The sequence below is a fragment of the Prunus mume genome, linkage group LG2 (assembly GCF_029339155.1).
Source record: "Prunus mume cultivar Tortuosa linkage group LG2, ASM2933915v1, whole genome shotgun sequence".
Classification (NCBI taxonomy): Eukaryota; Viridiplantae; Streptophyta; class Magnoliopsida; order Rosales; family Rosaceae; genus Prunus; species Prunus mume.
The window spans coordinates 42,604,930-42,625,493 of record NC_142699.1 but is presented as its reverse complement, the minus strand read 5'-3'; the positions used below and the strand labels follow the sequence as shown (position 1 = coordinate 42,625,493).

General features: G+C 37.4%; 1 long non-coding RNA gene and 2 pseudogenes across 1 annotated transcript; 1 reads left to right on the top strand and 2 right to left on the bottom strand.

Annotated features, from left to right (window-relative positions):
* The window catches only part of LOC148920428 (26S proteasome non-ATPase regulatory subunit 11 homolog pseudogene), a 76,309-nt pseudogene that overhangs the window by 41,385 nt on the left and 14,360 nt on the right, over positions 1-20,564 (bottom strand).
* LOC148920430 (uncharacterized) lies at positions 3,729-6,088 on the bottom strand (annotated as a pseudogene).
* Positions 15,985-18,084, top strand: LOC148920429 (uncharacterized). Its single transcript, XR_016124711.1, has 2 exons — positions 15,985-16,963; positions 17,526-18,084. It is a non-coding gene; the product is annotated as an uncharacterized LOC148920429 (long non-coding RNA).

Here is a 20,564-nt window from a genome sequence, read left to right as displayed (position 1 = left end):
TCGACCGGTTTGAACCAAGTTTTTCCAGCGCTGCGCCGCCACCTCCGTAGCCCAATCTCGGTGAAACAGGTATGGTTCTTCACCTATTTTGCGAGCTCTAGCTGCCTGTTGGGTAGGATTGATCAATTCTTAACGTAAATAACTCGGTTTAGAATCTAGGTTTTGGCTGGATTTCGGGTTGAAATTCGCCACTTTCCTTCCAAATTGACGCTGCCGCAGCGGGAATAAGTTGCTCCACTTGTCAAATAGTAGCTGATTCGGAAGGGTGGCTCTGGACACCCCACGCTGCCGGTGGGTGTGGCGGAGCGTGGCATGTAGCTGATGGGGATTTTTGTCCCAATGGGATCCTCAAGTTGTCACGAGCACGGAGGTGTGCTCGGATCCCAATTTGGATACCGTTAGAGCCCCGAACGGATATCGCATATTGCACGTTATCCTGAGTTTCCTAGGTTTGGACCGTTGGATGGTCCTGAATTGTTAATATGTTAATCTAGACATTCTTAGGATCGTGTAGGATTCGATGGATCGTAAAACGGAGTCTCGGATACTCTGAAAATGCCAACCTTAGGCTAGGGTTTCAGAATCGTCCGATCGTAGCGTTTATCCAACCGTCCGATCTGGACCTAAACTTGCAGGACATGTGTCCTAAGCCTTGTAAAATCTATAGGGACTTTCGGATCAGAATTTGGAGGCCGTGGGCCCGCGGGCCCTTTTGACCAAGGTTGGGTAGTTTGACCCTAGATTGACCATGAGACTTCCTAGGAAGATTAAAATGACCGTAGTGACAGGTCTTGATTGTATGTTGGTTATGTGGGATTAGGATATCAGTGATGGTCCGAAATTGGGGGATTATCGGATGCTATACCAGGGTTGAGGTTTATGAAATAGAGGATTATGTTTATTATATATATATATATTTGTGTATATATCAAGGTATAGAAAGAGTTTAGATTGTCAGATTGAAGTGCTATATGTACTACTCTATGTACCTCCCCGGATATTGACTACACTATAAGTACCACCATGCGATTGTGAGGTCCCACGTGTCGTAGGTTATCCGGCGTGTGGAAAGACCCCATACGCGGCTTTGGATGTTCCGACGTATGAGGAGACATTGTGATATGCTTGTTGAGGTCGCATGTGTCGTAGGAGTAGCCGGCGTGTTGACAGACCTCATATGCGGCGTTGATCGTACCGCATCGCATATGGGGATATTATGATATTGTGTTGAGGTCGCACGTCTCGTAGGAATAGCCAGCGTGTTGACAGACCCCATACGTGGCATTGGTATATCCGGCATATGTGGAGATATGCGATATTGTGTTGAGGTCGCACGTGTCGTAGGAGTAGCCAGCGTGTTGACAGACCCCATATGTGGCATTCGTAGATCCGGCGTATGGGCAGATATGTGAGATTGTGATTGGTGATTTGTGATTTAAAGTAAAAGGGTTTTAGAAAGAACTACGTGTGGCTTGATCCCTCAGTAAGGGTACGTAGGTAGCCCTGAAGTTACTAGGTGCAGCCGCAGGTAAAACCTTACTTAGGTTGTGTTAGTAAGGTTGGTTCGGACCTCGTTGTTGGTCCTAAAAACTTGGTTGAATTGAGACTTGCTAGGCGGATTAGATTTAGTTAGGTACTTTGTTGAGTTTGGTTCGGACCTTGTCGTTGGTCCCGAAATTTGAGTGAAAGTGAGATGCAGTCGTGTTAAGAGGTTGGAGCCTCGTATGCTAAATGGTTGGGAAAGTTAAATGATATAAATTACTTTTGGCTTACATAAGTGCATTTGATTATGTTATTTGGCTTAAGGAATGTGTTGGTAGTTTGTTTTGAAGTATTTGAAGGCCAGAGGCCGATTGTGTGAATTACATGAAATTATCTTGCGCGTGCTGCCGGTTGGGATATATATAAATTATGATTTTGTTCAGGTTGGAATTTTGGGGAATATTCAATTTACAGGGGAGACTCTGCCAAAATTTTGGCAGAAAGTCTCTCTGCACTCTTTTGAAAAGGAGGTTACAGCTTAGTAAGCGGGCTCGACATCGGGTGATGTGGGAATTCCACAGATTCGCCTCGAGTTCCGGAAATTGGCGGGTCCTGTCACAGACATATCCAGTCCAGCCCGGATCAGAGCCCTCTATCCATGCAGAAATGGAGTTCCAATTGTCTTTTAATCTTTCTAGCATAGACATTTGTGTTTATAGTTTTGTAAAAGGCAGTTCTGTCTAAAACAATCCAATTTCTATCAACTATTCTGGCCAGAACAACCGTTTTTATACTGAGATAAATTATGAAAGTCCTCACTAGTCTGAGGCATGAAAAGAACTTACTTGGGAGATATTCCTCACCCAAATTCACAATCGTTTGTTTTAGAAATCAGTAACTTTGGGCGCAAGTTATCTATTCTAGAAGAAGTCTACTAGAATCTTCACTGCTAGTAGTGGCATGCTCATACATCAAAGAAAGCTGACTTGTTGACCACTCAATGGTTTCCAAGGCAGTGGGGAACTTTGCCCTTCCATCTCAAGAGTAGACACAAAATGAGTGAACAGTATTATAAATACCTCCTTTTGATTGATGGAAATATATTAGAAAATTACCCCGTATTATTTGGCTCACCATTGCTGCTGAAGTTTTGAATCCTTAAATTGTAGAATTTGACATTTTAAAATCATAAATTAATAATAGCAATACCTGGGTTCTAAGTTTTCTAGATCACGCCTATTTTCAAGCTTATGTACTGCTCCAATAATTAATATCACTAGTATCTTTGCTAACGTTACAGCAAAAAAAAGGGGAAGCATCAAAGATGCTTGATCCCCTCAATTCTCAGTAGGAGTGCAAGTATAATATATAATGTGTCAGATCACAGGCAACTATAGTTTATATTTATAATGAATTTTTATTTTAATACACATCATAACTACATAAAATATTTTTACATAATATTTTTATTGTTAGTGAAATAGTTTTTCCATTTGAAAAGTTGTAGTAGGTCTTTGAAAAAATAAAATAAAATATACATTCTTCGAGGGCATGCATTCCACTAATCAAATATTTCTTCATTTCGATTTATGATAGTTAGTATATATTTTAATGAGAATTCATGTTGATTCGATTCATTCTCACTCTGATTCATAGTTAACCTTAAGGTTGAGTGATATTTCTTTTTCCAACGATAAAAGAATCCCAAATTCATAATAATGATGACAAAATGACCCTAATTAAATAACCAGATCCCTCCATTATCAATAGAGCACCAAATGACAAAGCACATAAGAATTGTCACTAGGTACGTGGTGACATGCGATGTGAAGACATAGGATAAAACATGGTGACACCCAAGGATTGTCACTAGGCACGTGGTGACCTTCAATATAAACATTTTGCAGGTGACCATCGGAATATGTGTACAGATCAAAGGAAACATGGCCACTTACAAATGTCTGTCCGGCCCCCCTTTGCATTAGGACAAGAGTGGTCCTCTTTTGTCCTGCATGTGATCAAAACAAAAATTCAACGTAATCAATTAGCTAGATAATTTATAATTGCAAGCACTAATTATAATTTCTTATATAATTTATGTGTGAAATTCTCTTTCAAAGGTGCATGTGTGCAGTGGTGGATCTAGACTTTCGTTTATCTGGGGGCTTAAAAAATTTAACCATTATATAATCAAACAAAAAATATTTCAAAATTTGAATATTAATAGCATTGTTTAATAAGTAAATTTACAATTGTCCTCGACGATTTTTCATATTCCGAAAACGTTGCATAATAAGCTCATTATCAATACTATTAAATATGTCTTTTTCAAGATATACTACCAAGCAATCATTCATCCATTGGTCTCCCATTCGATTACGCATTCTATTCTTCACAATGTTCATAGCAGAGAATGCCATTTCTACTGAAGCTGCTGCAACTAGAAGTGTTAATGCCAATTTTATGAGAAGATAAACTAGTGGATATGCCTTGTCCTTTTTTGTCTCAACTAGTTTTTTTTTGCAAGAGCAGCAATACCTTGTAATTCTGAAAAGTTGGTGTTGGAATGCATATCATCCATATAAGTTTGAAGTTGATCTTTAAGTACCTCAAGTTCTTGTGTAGAAAAAGCATTCGGGTAAAGTTGAGCAAGCCAAATGAACTTTTGCTTATCAAAAGAAGAAAATGAATCATTCGGACTCAAGCATGCCAAGCAAAGTAACAACTTAGTGTTGCCTCATTGAAACTACTATTCAGCTCTTGGAGTTGCAAAGCTATCACTTCATAGAAAAAATCAACACGATAATAATGCATATTTGTGATTTTTGGACCGTTGCATCATGACCTCCCTCGAGGTAGAAACATATCGTCTATGTTAGGAACATCAATACTTTGATTCCTGCCAAAAACAGAAACTTCCTCTAACAAAGAATCCCATCCATTCTCCCTCATCTTCTGGAATTGTTGCTTACATAATTCAACTAAATCCATGGCATTCACAATATCTTGATCATCCCTCTGTAAGGCTTGTGACAATGCATTTGTGATTCCAAGTATATTCCTCATCAAATGCAAACTGAATACAAAATCAAATGATTGCACTAATCCTAGCAGTATAAATGCCTCATGTTTTTTTATCAACACTCAATCTATCATTTGCAATTTCATCAAGCACATCAATTGTAGATGAGAACATGGTAATAAAGTTTATCAATGTACCATAATATGAGCCTCAACGTGTATCACATGAAAGCTTAATCTCTGTTGCTTGATTTAAACCTTCCCCACTAGAAAGCTCCCCATTGGTCAGTGCTTCAACTACTTTGAGAGCTTGCTTATCCCGAAGAATGTCACGACGCTTCGAGAATGCTCCAACAATATTTACCACATTAGAAACTAAGGTGAAAAAAGCACCTATGAGGCTGTGCTTTTTTGCCAAACCCACAATAACCAACTAAAGTTGATGTGCAAAACAGTGAACATAGCAAGCAGACTCATTCTCCCTCATAATAAGTGTCTTCATACCATTGAACTCTCCACTCATATTATTGGCCCCATCATAACCTTGACCTCGTAATCTGCACATACTCAATTTATGTCTAGAAAATAATGCATCAATACTTGCTTTAAGTGACTCAATTGTGGTACTTGTAACATGTTCAATACCTATGAACCGTTCAATCACACATCCTTTCTTGTCTACATAACGAAACATAACAACCATCTGCTCTTTTACTGATACATCACGAGATTCATCAACTAAAATAGAAAAGAATGCATCATCCATATCTCTAATAATAGTATCAGTAGTTTCAACTGCTGCAACATTTACAATGTCTTTCTGAATCTTAGGTGAAGTTACTTTGAGGTTTTTAGGAGCATTTTTCAAAGCAACAGCTCTAACTTCCTCATTGTGATCAACAAGAAATTGCAAAAGCTCAAGAAAATTACCTTGGTTGCTTGAATCCTCAGACTCATCGTGGCCATGAAGGACAAGACCTTGTCGTAGAAGAAATCTAATACAGTCAACAGATGCATTCAATCTAATTCTGTAATCAATTTGAGATTGATGTGAGTGCTTATCGAAAACATTTTCAATATGTTGTTTTTCAATCATTAAGGCTTGACATTTTTTCAGAGCTTGGTTATGGGAACTATTGGGACCTCCAACATGAACTTGAAATCTTTCCTTTTTCTTCCAATTTGAAAAACCTGTACCAACAAATGAGTCACCTCCAGCTTTCTCTCCCAAATTTATTTTAAAAAGATAACAACATAAGCAAAATGCAACATCTTCTTTGATGCTATATTCCAACCAATAAGGGAATTCATCAAACCATGCCGGGTTGAATCGTCTTCACTCTATTCCAAATTTCTTTTGAGGGAAATCATGATTTCTAGGCTGACAAGGGCCTTTTTGTAAGTAAGCTCTTCTAATTTCATCTCGAATGTTTGGATTGTAATCTAAAATTCGAGTTCTTAAACCAGGATCAGAATGAAGATCTGACATATTGATTTCTATGCGACTTTGCTTTGAACTATCATCACTTCTCCCAATAGGTCCTGACAACTCCAACTCGGATTTTCTTTTAAAATATTTTTCCATAACTGTCATAAATAGTTTATATTATTTTTCATCAAGATACATATATATATATATATAAAATAATAAAATCAATCATCAGTACAAATTGAACGCATATAAATAAGAATATAATGAAATTAGTTTGTAAAAAACAACTAAGTACTAACCTGTAAAATCAATTAAAGTAGGATGTTTGATTTGTTGGGCTGTAGACTTATGTCAAATAACGAGTTTTGGCGGCTAAGTTCTCCACAAAATTACAGAATGAGTGAACTTGGTGGGATCTCTATTTTTCTTTTTTAACATAGGGTTTAGGGTTTTTCTTTTTTAATATAAGTTTTGGGCTTTAAGTGTGTATTGAATGGGCTATGTGGGGGCTTTACGTGGAAGGGACCTAAAAATAATTAAAAATTATGAATTTAAGTGGGATTATATGGCTGAAGATTTTTTGTTAAAATAAAAATTATAATAAATAAGTTTTTTTTTTTGGCTTAAAAATTAACAAATGACCCAATTCATACAATGAGAAATTTTTTGAAGTTGAATTTGGAAAAATATTAATTATAAAATTTCAAATATAGCATTGGATTTTAAAATTTTGTAATAAAATAAAATTAAAAAACTGCAACCAATTCAGTTCGGTCCGGTCCGGTGTGGTGCGGTGTAAAATCGAATTGAAACCAGTTGGAACGGGTTTGATCCGATTTGTTGACTTTTTCGGTCAACCGATTTTTTTCCCTTTTTTTTTTTATCGGTCCGGTTCGGTGTTCTGGTTTTCCAGTCTCGATGCCCACCCCTAGTCACAAATGGCCTTTACAAACTTGCCACAAGGGGCAATTGCAATAACAGAGTGATCTAACATCAAAATTAAGGCAATCTGATGTGTCTCCATTAACGATCACTCATGATCAAAACTCTAGTATAAGCATCCCAATTAAGATTGTAAACTCATAATAATAAAAAAATATATAAAGCTTGAAAAAATCAAGTCATAATAATACAAATAAAACTCACACAACGGAGAGATAAAAAGCTCTCACAAAGGAGAGGTGAAAAGCTCTCACAAAAGGAGATATGAAAAATACACAGAGAGCCCAAAGAGTTTTTGTGACTTGTTCCAAACACAAAAAAACTGCAAAAATGATGATGCCACATGTGATGGTTGGAGGAAAATCATAACAAAACGAAGACAAATAGGGAAAAACTTATGTATCTGAAAATAGGGGAAGACGAGAAAGGAGGAAGAGAAGATAGAAGAGGGGAGGAAGAATTGAGTCTTTTAGAATGCCCCATGATTATTTCAGATATATAACTGAGATTAACTATAAAAATCAACTTATTTGAATCTTCATTCCATTGGTATCTTTGGATTGATTTGGTTTGCCTAAGTTTGATTTTGCTTAATTTCTTTTTCGATTGTTAGTTTGTAATCATTTTATTTTATTTTATTTCTTTTGTCGAGATTCGAAAAAAAAAATTTGAAAAACTTGAACCTTTTTCCACACAGAGAGTCCTTTTTCACAAGACTTTTCCAGGTTTTTTTTTTTTTTTTTTTTTTTTTTGCTGGAAAGACTTTTCCAAGTTGATCATTTGGAATACTGCAGATATAACAAAGATTAATAAACTTATGAGCAAAAAAAAACCAAAGATTAATAAATAAATCCACATACATAATAGTAATTATTCCATTTTCAAGAAGTGGTCCATGCTCTCTTAGAAACACCTATTCAAAACATCTAGTCCCTATTGCTAGTTGAACATAAGAACTCTACGGAGAGTAGAAGACTTTCTTTTGAACAACTGAGCCAGAGCCCTCAAGAGGGGGTAAGAAACCGCTTTCCTAGTCGCCCTAGAACTCTTTATGAACAAGAGCCCTAAGGAGAAAGAACTGAACAAGTGCTCCAGCGAAATGATAATAGCGAGGCAGAAAATACTGATCAAAGCAACGAGACCAACAACATTAATGAGAATTATTTCTCCGCATTTGGAAGCACAGATGTTGGGATTCAAGATGCTTACAACGAAGAAGGCGGAAGTGGTGATCAAGCAAGGATGGGTGGAAACCTCCACATTTCTCGCAATAGATTTTATGCAGAAAACAGCCGTCGGGTTGGGATTATCAATGTTGCCAACAAGAACTACAACAAGTCGAGCGTACCATTTGTTTTTGGTCTTCTTATTCTTCTTGTTCTAGCTTTATTTTATATTTTATTTTATATATTAACGGTGAGTAAGCAAAACAAAAAATGAAGCAAGTGGCTTGAGTGAAAAAGAAGGCACGACCAGCATTGTAGTCATCATATGATTTTTGGTTAGATTAATGATTGATATTAGGGCTGGCAATGGGTCGGGTCGTGTTGGGTTCGTGTCGTGTCGGGATATTAAACGTGTCAAGAATGCTCAACCCGAACCCAACTCATTTAATAAACGTGTCGTGTCGGGTTCGGGTTGTCTTTTATCATGCGGGTTTCGAGTCGTGTAACGGGTTGATAAATAATAACATGCATGTTACAAAAGTCACAACTGAAAAAATTTAAATTAAAAAAACGGAGAGAGGAGAGAAAATATAAGGAAAAGAAAGAAAAAAAAGGATAGAGAGAGGAGAGAGGAGAGAGGAAAGAAATAAAAATAAAAAAGAGAGGAGAGAAAACTAAAGAGAAGGAAAAGAAAGAAAAAAAAAATAAGAGAGGAGAGAAAACTAAAGAGAAGTAAAAAAAGAGAGGAGAAAAGAGAGAAGGAAAAGAAATTAAAAAAGAGAGAGGAGGAGATAAACGGAAAAGAAAGAAAAAAACATTATAAATTTCAAAAGGCATAGTATATAATTACAAAGTTGTATCTAGCATGGTGGATAAGATGTTGGAGAGTAATGAGGATGGTGCAGGTTTGAAACCCCATATGTGTGTTTTGAAGTCTCTATTTCTCTATATTTTTTCGCGGGTTGGCGTGTCTTACATGGGTTGACACGACTCGTGACACGACCCGTTTAATAAATGGGTTATACATGTGTTTTAACGGGTTGACGGGTTGACTCAAAACCCACCCGTTTAATAAACGGGTCAAAACGGGTTGACCTGAAAATTACCCAATTATTAATCGTGCGGGTTCGAGTCGTGTTTTTTCCGGGCGGGTTTCGAGTCGTGTAGGAAATTGATAACCATATAACCATATGGCACGTGTCTGGTTGTTAAGAGAGTTTGTTAGTTGTTAAGAGAGTCTGTTAGTTTGCTATATAAGTACTATTACAATGTAATCATGGTTAATGAGAATCAATATATAGTCATCAGATTTCTTCTTCTTTATTCTTCTTCTTCTTCTTTCTTCTTCATTTTCTTCATATTCTTCTACTGTTATCATGGTATCACGAGCTTAGGTTCGATTCGATTCTGAGGTCTTTTCGTTTCCGCATTCTATTCTTCCTTATTTCTCTGATTCTTTCTTCTGTCAATCTCAAATCCTGTTCTCTCAATTTTTCTGCAATTTTTCTTCAAAACAAATTTTCGTTCTGTGAAACCCTAATTCTGCTTTCATGGCTTTCTCTCTCAAAATTGATGGCCTTTTGGGCATGCTTACCATTCGGCTTAACGATGACAACTTCTTGAAGTGGAGTTATCAACTGGAGTCTGTACTCCAGGGCTACGATCCGCTCGCCACTTCGATGGTTCTTTTGTTGCTCCTCCAAAATTCGCCATTGTTGGTGAAGAAGGTACTACTTCTGAGGTTACTACGGCCTATAAAGACTGGATTCGCACAGACAAGGCACTCTTGAGTCTTCTTATTGCATCTTTGTCAGATGAAGCACTTGAGTATGTCATCGGGAGTCAAACAGCTAGAGAGGCCTGGCTTCATCTTTGTGATCGCTATGCCTCTGTTTCTCGAGCAAGAATTAATCATCTGAAAAAGAACTACTGATCGCTCAAAAAGGTGGAGACTCCATTGAGCGATTCTTGCTTCGTCTTAAACACATTCGTGACCAATTGCGTGCGGCTGATGTGCGAATTTCCGATGATGATTTTGTTATTGCTGCGTTGAATGGTTTACCACCAGAGTATGCCATAATCAAGACTGTATTGATTGCTCGTGATTCTCCAATCACTCTTAAGGATTTTCGCGCTCAACTCCTAGCTGCAGAGCAAACTGCGATGCTCGTATTGTTCATCACTCAGTCTGTATGCCGAGAATTCATCTTCTAGTGTTCAAACCTCTTCTGTTGCTTCTGGTCAAGGCTTATTGCCTACTCCTCATTCTCTGCCTCCTGTGCATTCTTATCGTGGCTTTTCTTCCGCCGTGGAAGGTTTAATGGCGGCCGGAATCAGCACTCTCGCCGCTCATCCGTTTTCGTGGTGCTTCCTCTTCCAATTATGGTGGTTCTGGTTCATACAAAGTTGTGCCAGAATGTCAAATATGCAGCAAACGTGGTCATACTGGCGAATCGTTATTTTCGTAATGCTCCCTCTTCGGATGCTCCTTCACCTGTTGTTGAGTGCCAAATCTGTGGTAAACGAGGGCATACTGCTTTGGATTGTTATCACCGCTCTAACTATGCATTTCAAGGGCAAGCACCGCCATCTTCCTTAACTGCTATGACGGCTCAATCTTCTTATTCTCCAGAGCAAGTCTGGATTGTTGACACAGGAGCTTCTCATCATGTGGTTGGCAATGCCTCTCACCTGCATAATGTCACTTCTTGTGATGTGACCTGAGAATGTCACTGTTGGTAATGGGGAAGGTTTGGAAATTCTTAATCTTGGCACTACCTCTATTTCTTGTGCCAATACCAAAGCTTTATCTTTGCCAAATGTGTTTCATGTTCCCAAACTTAAAGCAAATCTATTATCGGTGCATCAATTGTGTCAAGATAACAATTGTCTTATCACCTTTGATGCCTCTGGTTTTTGCATACAAGACAAGCTCACCAAGCAAATTGTTCTTCAGGGCAAGAGTAATCGAGGTCTTTATCACATTCCTCTAGCTGCCTCTTCTGTCTTGAATCGTGCCTCCTGTTTTTCCTCTGCTCCAGTTGCCTATCTTGGCCAACAAATAAAGTCCTCTCTTTGGCATCAGAGGTTAGGTCATCCAACCAATGAAGTTGTGAAACTAATGCTTCAAGCCTCAGCTGTGTCTGTTTCTATTGATTCTGTTTCTGCCCTATGTTCTGCTTGCTTGCACGGCAAAATGCATAGGTTGCCTTTTCCTAGTGAGCATATTAAGTCTAACATAGCCTTTCAGAGGATCCATAGTGTTGTATGGGGTCCCTCTAGAAATAAATCCATAGATGGATATCGCTATTATGTCTCATTTGTTGATGAATGTACTGGTTTCCTGTGGCTTTATCCACTGTTCAATAAATCTGGAGTTTTTGAGATCTTTCTTAAGTTCTATGCCTTTATTAGTACTCAATTTGGTGCTCATCTTCAATATTTTCAAAGTGATGGGGGTGGTGAGTTTAATAGTTCACAATTTGCCTCTTTTCTTGACTCAAAGGGTATCATTCACCAGTTGTCTTGTCCTTCCACTCCTCAGCAAAATGGTCTTGCTGAGAGAAAGAATCGTCATGTTATAGAAACTGCCTTAACTCTGTCAGTTACAGCCAATCTTCCTAGTCAATTTTGGTATCATGCTATGGCACATGCTGCTTACTTGATCAATTTCATGCCTAGTATTGCTCTTGGTAATCAGTCTCCTTTTCAGAAGTTATTTGCTAAGCCTCCACCTCTTCAACATCTACGAGTCTTTGGCACAGCTGTTTATCCATATATTAGACCATTTAATGAACATAAACTTCAATCTAGGACTGTACAGTGTGTTTTCATGGGATATTCTCAGGGTTATAAGGGTGTTATATGCTATAACACTGCTACTCACCGTTTCCTTCTCTCTAGACATGTGGTTCATGATGAGAGTGTCTTTCCTTTTAGGCACTCCGAGCCTTCACCTCCATCTAGCAATCTTTCTTCTTGTACTCCATCTTCTTTCAAGGCTCCACCTATTGTAGTTTCTGTTTCACATCATGTGCCTTCCTTGGCTTCTAGTTCAGATCCTAGTCTTGCTTCCTCACATTCCTCTGATGTCCCTTCCCATGTTTCTGCATCTTTTGGTGATGAATCAGTTTTAATTGCTTCGGGTGCAGACCCTACAGACGATTTACAGGTTCTTAGTGATCACCAATTACAAGCTCTTTTGCCTTCTCATGAATCTTCTTCACCATCTATGCCTCCTCCTATGCATCATATGCAGACAAGGTTTAAGAGTGGTATTGTCAAGACTAAGCCATTTGAGGATTATCAATGCTATCTTACTACTATTCCACCTTTTCATGAAACTGTTGAACCAACTACCTATAAGGCTGCTTCTCAGTCCTCTGTTTGGATACAGGCTATGAGGGAAGAAATTGAAGCTTTGCACACCCAAGGTACATGGGATTTAGTTCCTATGCCTGTGGATAAAAACATTGTTGGTAGCCGATGGGTTTATAGAGTCAACAAGAACTCAGATGGGTCTGTAGCAAGACATAAGGCTCGCTTGGTTGCACAAGGTTTTAGTCAAGCTCATGGTCTAGATTTTAGTGAGACTTTTAGTCCTGTTGTAAGGCATACAACAGTTAGATTGGTTTTGAGTATTGCTGCTATGAACAGGTGGTCTCTTCGACAACTTGATGTGAAAAATGCTTTTCTTCATGGTGATCTTGAAGAAGAAGTGTTTATGCGCCAACCTCAAGGTTTTGAAGATTCTGCATATCCAACCCATGTTTGTCGATTGAGAAAATCTCTTTATGGGCTAAAGCAAGCACCTAGAGCTTGGAATGCAAAGTTCACAGGTCATCTTCCAGCCATTGGTTTTACTGTTTCTCATTCTGATCCAAGTCTCTTTGTTAAGCATGTTGGTTCAGATAGTGTCATTCTTCTACTCTATGTTGATGATATCATCTTGACTGGTTCTAAAGATAGTTTAGTCCAAGAGGTTATTGATGAATTAAGTGCTGTGTTTGAAATGAAAGATATGGGGAGGTTAACCTACTTCTTAGGATTGCAGATTTCTTATCATGATAATGGAGATATTTTTGTATGTCAAACAAAATATGCTAGAGATTTACTTGCAAAGGCTGGTATGGATACATGTCGACCTTGTACTACTCCATGTAAGCCACATTGTCAGCTTTTGGCTTCGGAGGGTAACTCCTTATCTGATCCAACCATCTACAGGAGTATTGTTGGGGCACTGCAATATTTGACATTCACTCGACCTGATCTTTGTTATGTCATCGCTCACAAGATATGACTCAACCGCCAGATTTACATTTTCAGTTGGTTAAGCGCATCCTGAGATATATTCATGGTACTTTGGATCATGGTCTGACTTTTACAAGCGGAGCTTGGGATCTTCATGCCTATAGTGATGCAGATTGGGCCTCAGATGTGAATACTCGCAGATCAACTACTGGTTTTGTGGTTTATCTTGGCAACAATCCAGTTTCCTGGCAGTCTAAGAAGCAAAATTCTGTTTCTAGAAGTTCAACTGAGGCTGAGTACAGGGCATTAGCTAATACAGCAGCGGATCTAGCTTGGGTTCGACAAGTTTTACTTGATTTAAAGGTCTTCTTACCACAGCCTCCTACAATACATTGTGACAATCTTTCAGCCCTTGCTTTAAGTTCAAATCCTGTGTATCATTCTCGGATCAAACATTTAGATATTGACTTTCATTTTGTAAGAGAAAGAGTACAGAAGAAAGACTTGATTATGCAGTATATTCCTACTGAAGAACAGGTAGCAGACATCTTCACAAAGGGATTACATGGTCCTATTTTTCTGAGACATTGCAGGAATCTGCAACTTAGTAGCTCAGCTGGGTTTGAGGGGGAATGATAACCATATAACCATATGGCACGTGTCTGGTTGTTAAGAGAGTTTGTTAGTTGTTAAGAGAGTCTGTTAGTTTGCTATATAAGTACTATTACAATGTAATCATGGTTAATGAGAATCAATATACAATCATCAGATTTCTTCTTCTTTATTCTTCTTCTTCTTCTTTCTTCTTCATTTTCTTCATATTCTTCTACTGTTATCAGAAATTGCCACCCCTAATTGATATCTTGAAATGTAGATAAATCATATATATATATATATTTCCATATGGATGCAGTGCATCTAAAATACCTAAAAACAGAAAGTCATTTCTAGTACCATAAACAAAACAAGAAAGTTACAAATCTCTACAAACAATTCTTGTTCATTCTAAGAAATATCTCATACAAATACAATACCCGCGTGGTAACTGACCTAAACACATATTAAAACGTCATATTTATGCCCCTCTCAATTGTGGGCCCCGGGCGATGACCTAGTTTCCCTGGCCAAGGTCCGGCCCTGGTCAACACTGGTGATTATTCAAATTGCTGCTTTCCAAATTTGATGTACAATGTATTGTATAATTTTTCCACAAGCATGGCCACTTTAAAAAGTCTGTCCGGTCCCTCTTTGATTAGGACAAGAAGGGGTCCTCTTTTGATAATTGCAAGATAATTATAATTTGAACGTAATCAATTAGCTAGATAATTGATAATTGCAAGCACTAATTATAATTTATTATATAATTAATGTGCACTTCTCTTTTCCTTGAGCACCAAAACTCTCCAACCCAAGAAAAAAGACAAGGGCGGAAGAGGCAATGACTTCAACATCGTTGGGAATAATATATTACGGGGATAAAATCGGAGAGAGTAGGAAATTTTATTTGATTCAAGATCTTTTCCTTGATGTGATTCTATGTGTGTATAGGGTTTAAGGAATTTATGTAATACAAATTTATAAATAAACCCAATCCTAGACATGTATTTATAAAAAAACCCAAGCACTGTTTAAATATATAAACACACCCAAAATCAACCCCAAAGTCAACTTTTTGGGTGTGTTTATAAATGAGTTTTGAGTGTGTGTAATGATGGGTTTTGGGTGTGTTTATATGTTTAAATAGTGTTTGGGTTTTTTTATAATTTCAACCCCCATTTTGGGTGTTTTAGTGAAACTCTCGTTTCTTATCCTCTCCTGGAGGCTCTGATTCAGTTGTTCAGCTTCATATTGAGATCGAGACCCATCTTATGTATATGCAAAGATAAAAATGAAAAGATCTTTCAAATAAGAGGAGGCAAATACTCCAAAATCAATTGGAAGACAATCTTTCTATAACTGGAAGTTACTATTGTAAACTAATTACATAAAGGGATCACGATGCTTAAGACATCTTATGTATAAAGGGATCATTCTCAACATTAATGAGAATGATTTCTTCGCAATTGAAAGCATGGATATTGGGATCACGATGCTTACAACGAAGAAGGTGGAGGTGGTGTTGATGTTCATCAACCAAGGAGGGGTCGAAACCACAACATTTGTGGCAATACATTTTATGCAAACAAAGGCGAGCGTGTTGGGATTAGCAAAGTTGGCAACAAGTACAACAAGAAGTCGAGCGTACCATTTCTTCTTGGTCTTCTTGTTCTTCTAGTTATTGCTTCTTCTTTTCTCTTTTATATATCAATGGTGAGTAAGCAAAACAAAAAATGAAGCAAGCGGCTTGAGGTGAAAAAAATGGCACGACTGAGAAGAACAAGAATAAATAGTTGGTGAAAAACTAGATCTTATGGGGCAGGTCAAGACTCTACCACATTTTATGGGGCATGAAAAACTAGATTTATGTATGGACTTGTTTTGTGGCAATCAATAAGTCAGATTTCTTCGTTATTAGTTCTTTCTCATGCTCAGAATTAAACTTTCAAATACACACAGATTACTGATGAGTATATGTTAGGGGTTGATCCTTCTATGATTTTGATCAAGACCCGCATGACTTCGGGGTTCATAATTACTTTTCTCATGTAGAACGTATTTTTCATGCTGAAAATCAATATATAAATTCCACAGATCGACCCAAGAGACCATATTCTCAACTCCAATACTGTAACTAACCACATTCAAATAGTAGACACTACAAAGAAACAAAGACATGGACTATAAAATGGAAATGAACTCCAGCCTCTTTCTTTATTCAGCAGCGCAGCTCCCTTACTTTCTCCCTTCTTTATTTTTCCCAAAACTTATACCATGGCTTCTTGCTCGTTCCTTCTTCTTTCCTCGGGTTGTTGTACTTGTTGCTAAATTTGCCGATCCCAACAAACTCCCCATCTTTTGAATCAACCTCGTTGCCATCAATGTTGTAGTCAGTTTTGTTTTGAACATTCCTTCCTTGATGATGATCAACAGCACCACCTTCATGATATTCGTTGTTGAAGTCGAAAACCCCAACGTGTTTGCTTTTTGTTGCGGTAATTACATTCTTCTGAATGTTGCAGGTCTGGTTATTACTATTTTCTGCCTCACTAGTTCTGTTTTGCGGGAGCTCTGATTCAGTTTCTTTTTGTGGGAGCACTGTTTCAGTTTCGTTTCGTGGGAGCTCTGTTTGAGTTTCACAAACTGTTCTAGAGGGACCAGTAAAGGGTTGTGTTGCCATCTCCTTGTGCAGGTATTCAGCTTCATTTGGAGACCCATCTTGTATATAGAGGTGAGGATAAAAATGGAAATAATAAATAAATAAAGTCCGGATAATCAACTTGGACTAAAAAGGTATTTTATGTGGGTGGAAAATTTTCGTTTTTCCTATTGGTGTTCATGTTTCTTTCACATGATGGGACATAAAAAAAATTTGTAGATCCAAAATTGAAATGGTGACGGCTGCTACTAATATTAAATAAATTATCATTAGAAAAAGGTAATCGCATGATTACAAATGCTAATTAATTAATTAAATAAATCCACATATATAATAGTGTGTCCCTATTGCTAGTTGAACATAAGAACTCTACAGAAAGGAGAAGACTTTCTTTTGAGCTTTCATCAATGGCAGGTATGTATGTACAGGCATGATTAATATTTTTATTTGATTCAAGATATTTTCCTTGATGTGATTGTATGTGTGTATGCCTATAAGGAATTTATGTAATTAGTTTGCATATATAGAAGATAGGTCACAGTTCAAACGATAGAGACCACTCGCTGGTTCACGGGCATGTTTTCAAACCCTACCATATAGGTATTTGAATACGTGAAGTGTGAACAAATTTCTTGTTCAGACTTTTGTTTTTGGTCTGAATCTTGTTCAAACTTGAATTCATGGTGAAATGATCTCAATTTGAAAAGCAAGAGCATCATATGCACATGGTAGGACCACCACTAACCTAACGTAAACCCAAACACACGCGAGTAGGATGCCTGCACAATATTAAGTACCATTAAGATTCCCTAAACCACTAGAAACAATAAGGGTATATTACTCAAATGGTCTTCAAACTTATACCCGATTTACATTTTGGCCTCTCAATTAAATTATTCGTTCAAATGGTCCATCAACTCTATATTATTCGCTCCATTGATCCCACCATCTAATTTTCTGTTATATTTAACTAAAGAAACTCAAAGGTGGCGGTCTCAACATTTGTGACAATAAGACTGAAGGAGATAGAGTTCCGGAAGCGTATCACAATTTCAGCAACTCCCAATGGAACTTGAAGACAACTAATACTGAAAATGGCCGCAGCACCAACCGATCCAGAATTTCTAAAAATAAAATTACAGCACGCAATGGATCCTCAAATGTCGGGAAATAAAACTTTCACAACTTCAATGTCGACTCGAGCAATGCCGGCAAAGATCAAGGTGGCTCTGAAGGAAACGAGGGCTTCCACAAAAATAAAGGTATCAGTCACGACATTAATAATAATACAATTATAGCAGGTAATCCCCGAAAAGTTGGGTTACAAAACTTTGGCAACATCAAATACAACCGCAAGAGTATTATACCATACGTCGATAATCATGTTAATTCCAGAATTTCTTTAGCCATGTGAATTGAGGTATACCATATGAGAATTTGATGTTGCCATTGGACTCCTCCGCATTGTATAAACTCTTTGTGGTTATTGTAAAACCTATTAGACGGCGTGCATGAGTAAAACTTTATATTCTCCACCACAGGTCTCATTCTATATTCTGTTTTTGACCTTTGTTTGGCAGTTTTAATTACTTTGTTTGTATATATACAAGGAATATTTGGGATCAGTAGTCACCAAAGAATAATCGGAATATTAGGGTTTAATACCTTGTACCATGCGATATGTTGGGACATTCATTCTTCTATTATATTCATTTGGTGAGTTAGATTATATAGCAGGATATAGTCCGGGGCAGAGAAGGAGCTAGGGTATTGGGGGATCCAATGGCCCCCTCTAAACTTTCTTGAGACCTTTGTTTTCTTAACACAATTACAAATCTTTTATTATCAAATCTTTGTATATCTGACAAAGTACATTTAATTTGAGTCAATATCTTTTGCTAGTATCAATGATAAATAGATAGCGAATGTGATATGTAAAATAATAGAGTGTAGTAATCAAATTTAGGAATTTAGTATCACGTAAAAAATTAGTTCAAATGCCACCGTAAGAAAAATATATTTTAATATTTGAGGTGCCTCCTCTGTCAAAGTTTATGGCTCCGTCACTAATTTCTTGTCTAATGGGTGATGTGTGTGACGGTCTAAGAAAGTTATGGGCATATAAAGTTGTCTAGAGAGTTTGTTGATGGGCAAAATTCTCAAGGTCGGCTGACTATACTAAGCTTCCTCTCACGCTATTACTCTCTCAACACTAGTTTACACACCCCACTAGTAAGTTGAATAAACCTGATGGTTTCCGTTTAACAATTTTGATTTGGTTTGAGGAGATTAGGAGAGAAATTTCATTGATCCCTAAGATATCATAAGTACCCAAGTGCCCAAAGCAAGCCATAAACTCTTTTGACTCCATGGCCAACCGAAAAAAAAAGGGTCCAAGTTAATGTATTTGAATATTGTCATCATTACATTTACCAACCATGTGACCCCATTTTTATTTGGGGAGCAGTGTTTGATTTTCAGGATCTAGTGGACCTGAATTCTAGTACAATTAAAAAAGGAAAAAAGGCCTACTCGATCTTGAAAATTACTGCACCCACCCACCCAAACAAAAATAGGGTTGCACACATCACCGGCCTATTTGCCCTTTTTGCGTGAGGAGAGGAGAGTGTGAAAGGGTGGTGTGAATCTTTGGACTTTGAGTAGGAGAGAGATCGTGGTGCATTCAGACGTGCTCTGCCAATTGGTTGCTTTATTATCTTTCTATCTTCACTTTCGACAAACACTAATGTATCCACTGTAACAGAAAGAGAGAGCTTGACTAATCATGTTCTCACATGAGTGGATGGCAAATAGAACAAAATAACATAAGTATTTGTTGATCATTTGAATGTATTAAAAGAATTTTCGAGTTATCATTAATTTTGTGAATTTTTGGACTATTTTTATTTCATCTTCATGTGATTTCTTATTTTGAATTTTGTGTATGTTTTTTTTTAAATTTAATTATTTATAATATTAAATAATCTAATAAACATTAAAATTAATTTAAAACAAATTTTTTTTGAAGTCCAATGCAATCCAGCCCATACTTATACCAAACAGTAGACTGAACCCATGTGATAAGGCAGCTCTACCCAAGATTTTCTCCTTGTGTGAGTTTCAACTTTTAACTTATTGAGCCACATCTCTAGGCATTCATCTAGTTACGTCCACATAAAATTTTTCTTTAATTACCAGTAAGTTAAAAGGAAGACTGATTCAAATTCTAGCCTTGAATACGTGTAGGGTAAGTACTTTTCAAACCTATTTTGAACAGCTTTCAAAATATGCTTACTCTCGACAACCTCGAAGTAACCCAGACTCAAACTCTTGCAAAGCATCTCACAGCAGACCAAAGCCAAGTCTTGAATCGAATCCTCTTCGTTTCTTTGAGTTCTCAGTTGACAACTCTTGATTGGAATTCTATTCTTTTCCCACACACATACTATGTCCAGTTCCCAGTTGACAACTCCTGATTGGAATTGCATCACTATTGTTTGTAACCTATATGCTCTACCATCATCGCTTGGTATGATTTGATAGTTGGTCTCGATTTCCAACTCACTTAAATCAAAACTCCTATTCGTGGTTCGAACAAGTTATGACTGCAGATATTCTGACAAGCTCTCATCGGACATACCTTCTGCACTGTCTCAAGTATATTGCAGTTATGTTCGATGGAATTTGTTTCTGTCCGATAAGGCTCTCGTAGTTTTGTTGGAACCAGCTTTACTTTTATTTGTACTTATTATTAAGTATCTGTTGGATACATAATTGCTTCTTGATGTTATGTTATCCACCAAACACTTCTCATGCAAGGCTCATTATTGTACTCTTTGTCCGATGACGGTCTAAAATCATCATCCATCTTGCGTTTTATTCCATAATAGGTGAAATATTAAAGTGCTATTCCTTGAGGCATAGAAAAGAACCTATCTAAAACTAGATTCCCCTCTTTAGAGCACAATGACTTTGATTAGAATATAAGAAAACAAGGGCGCAACAGTTTAATAGG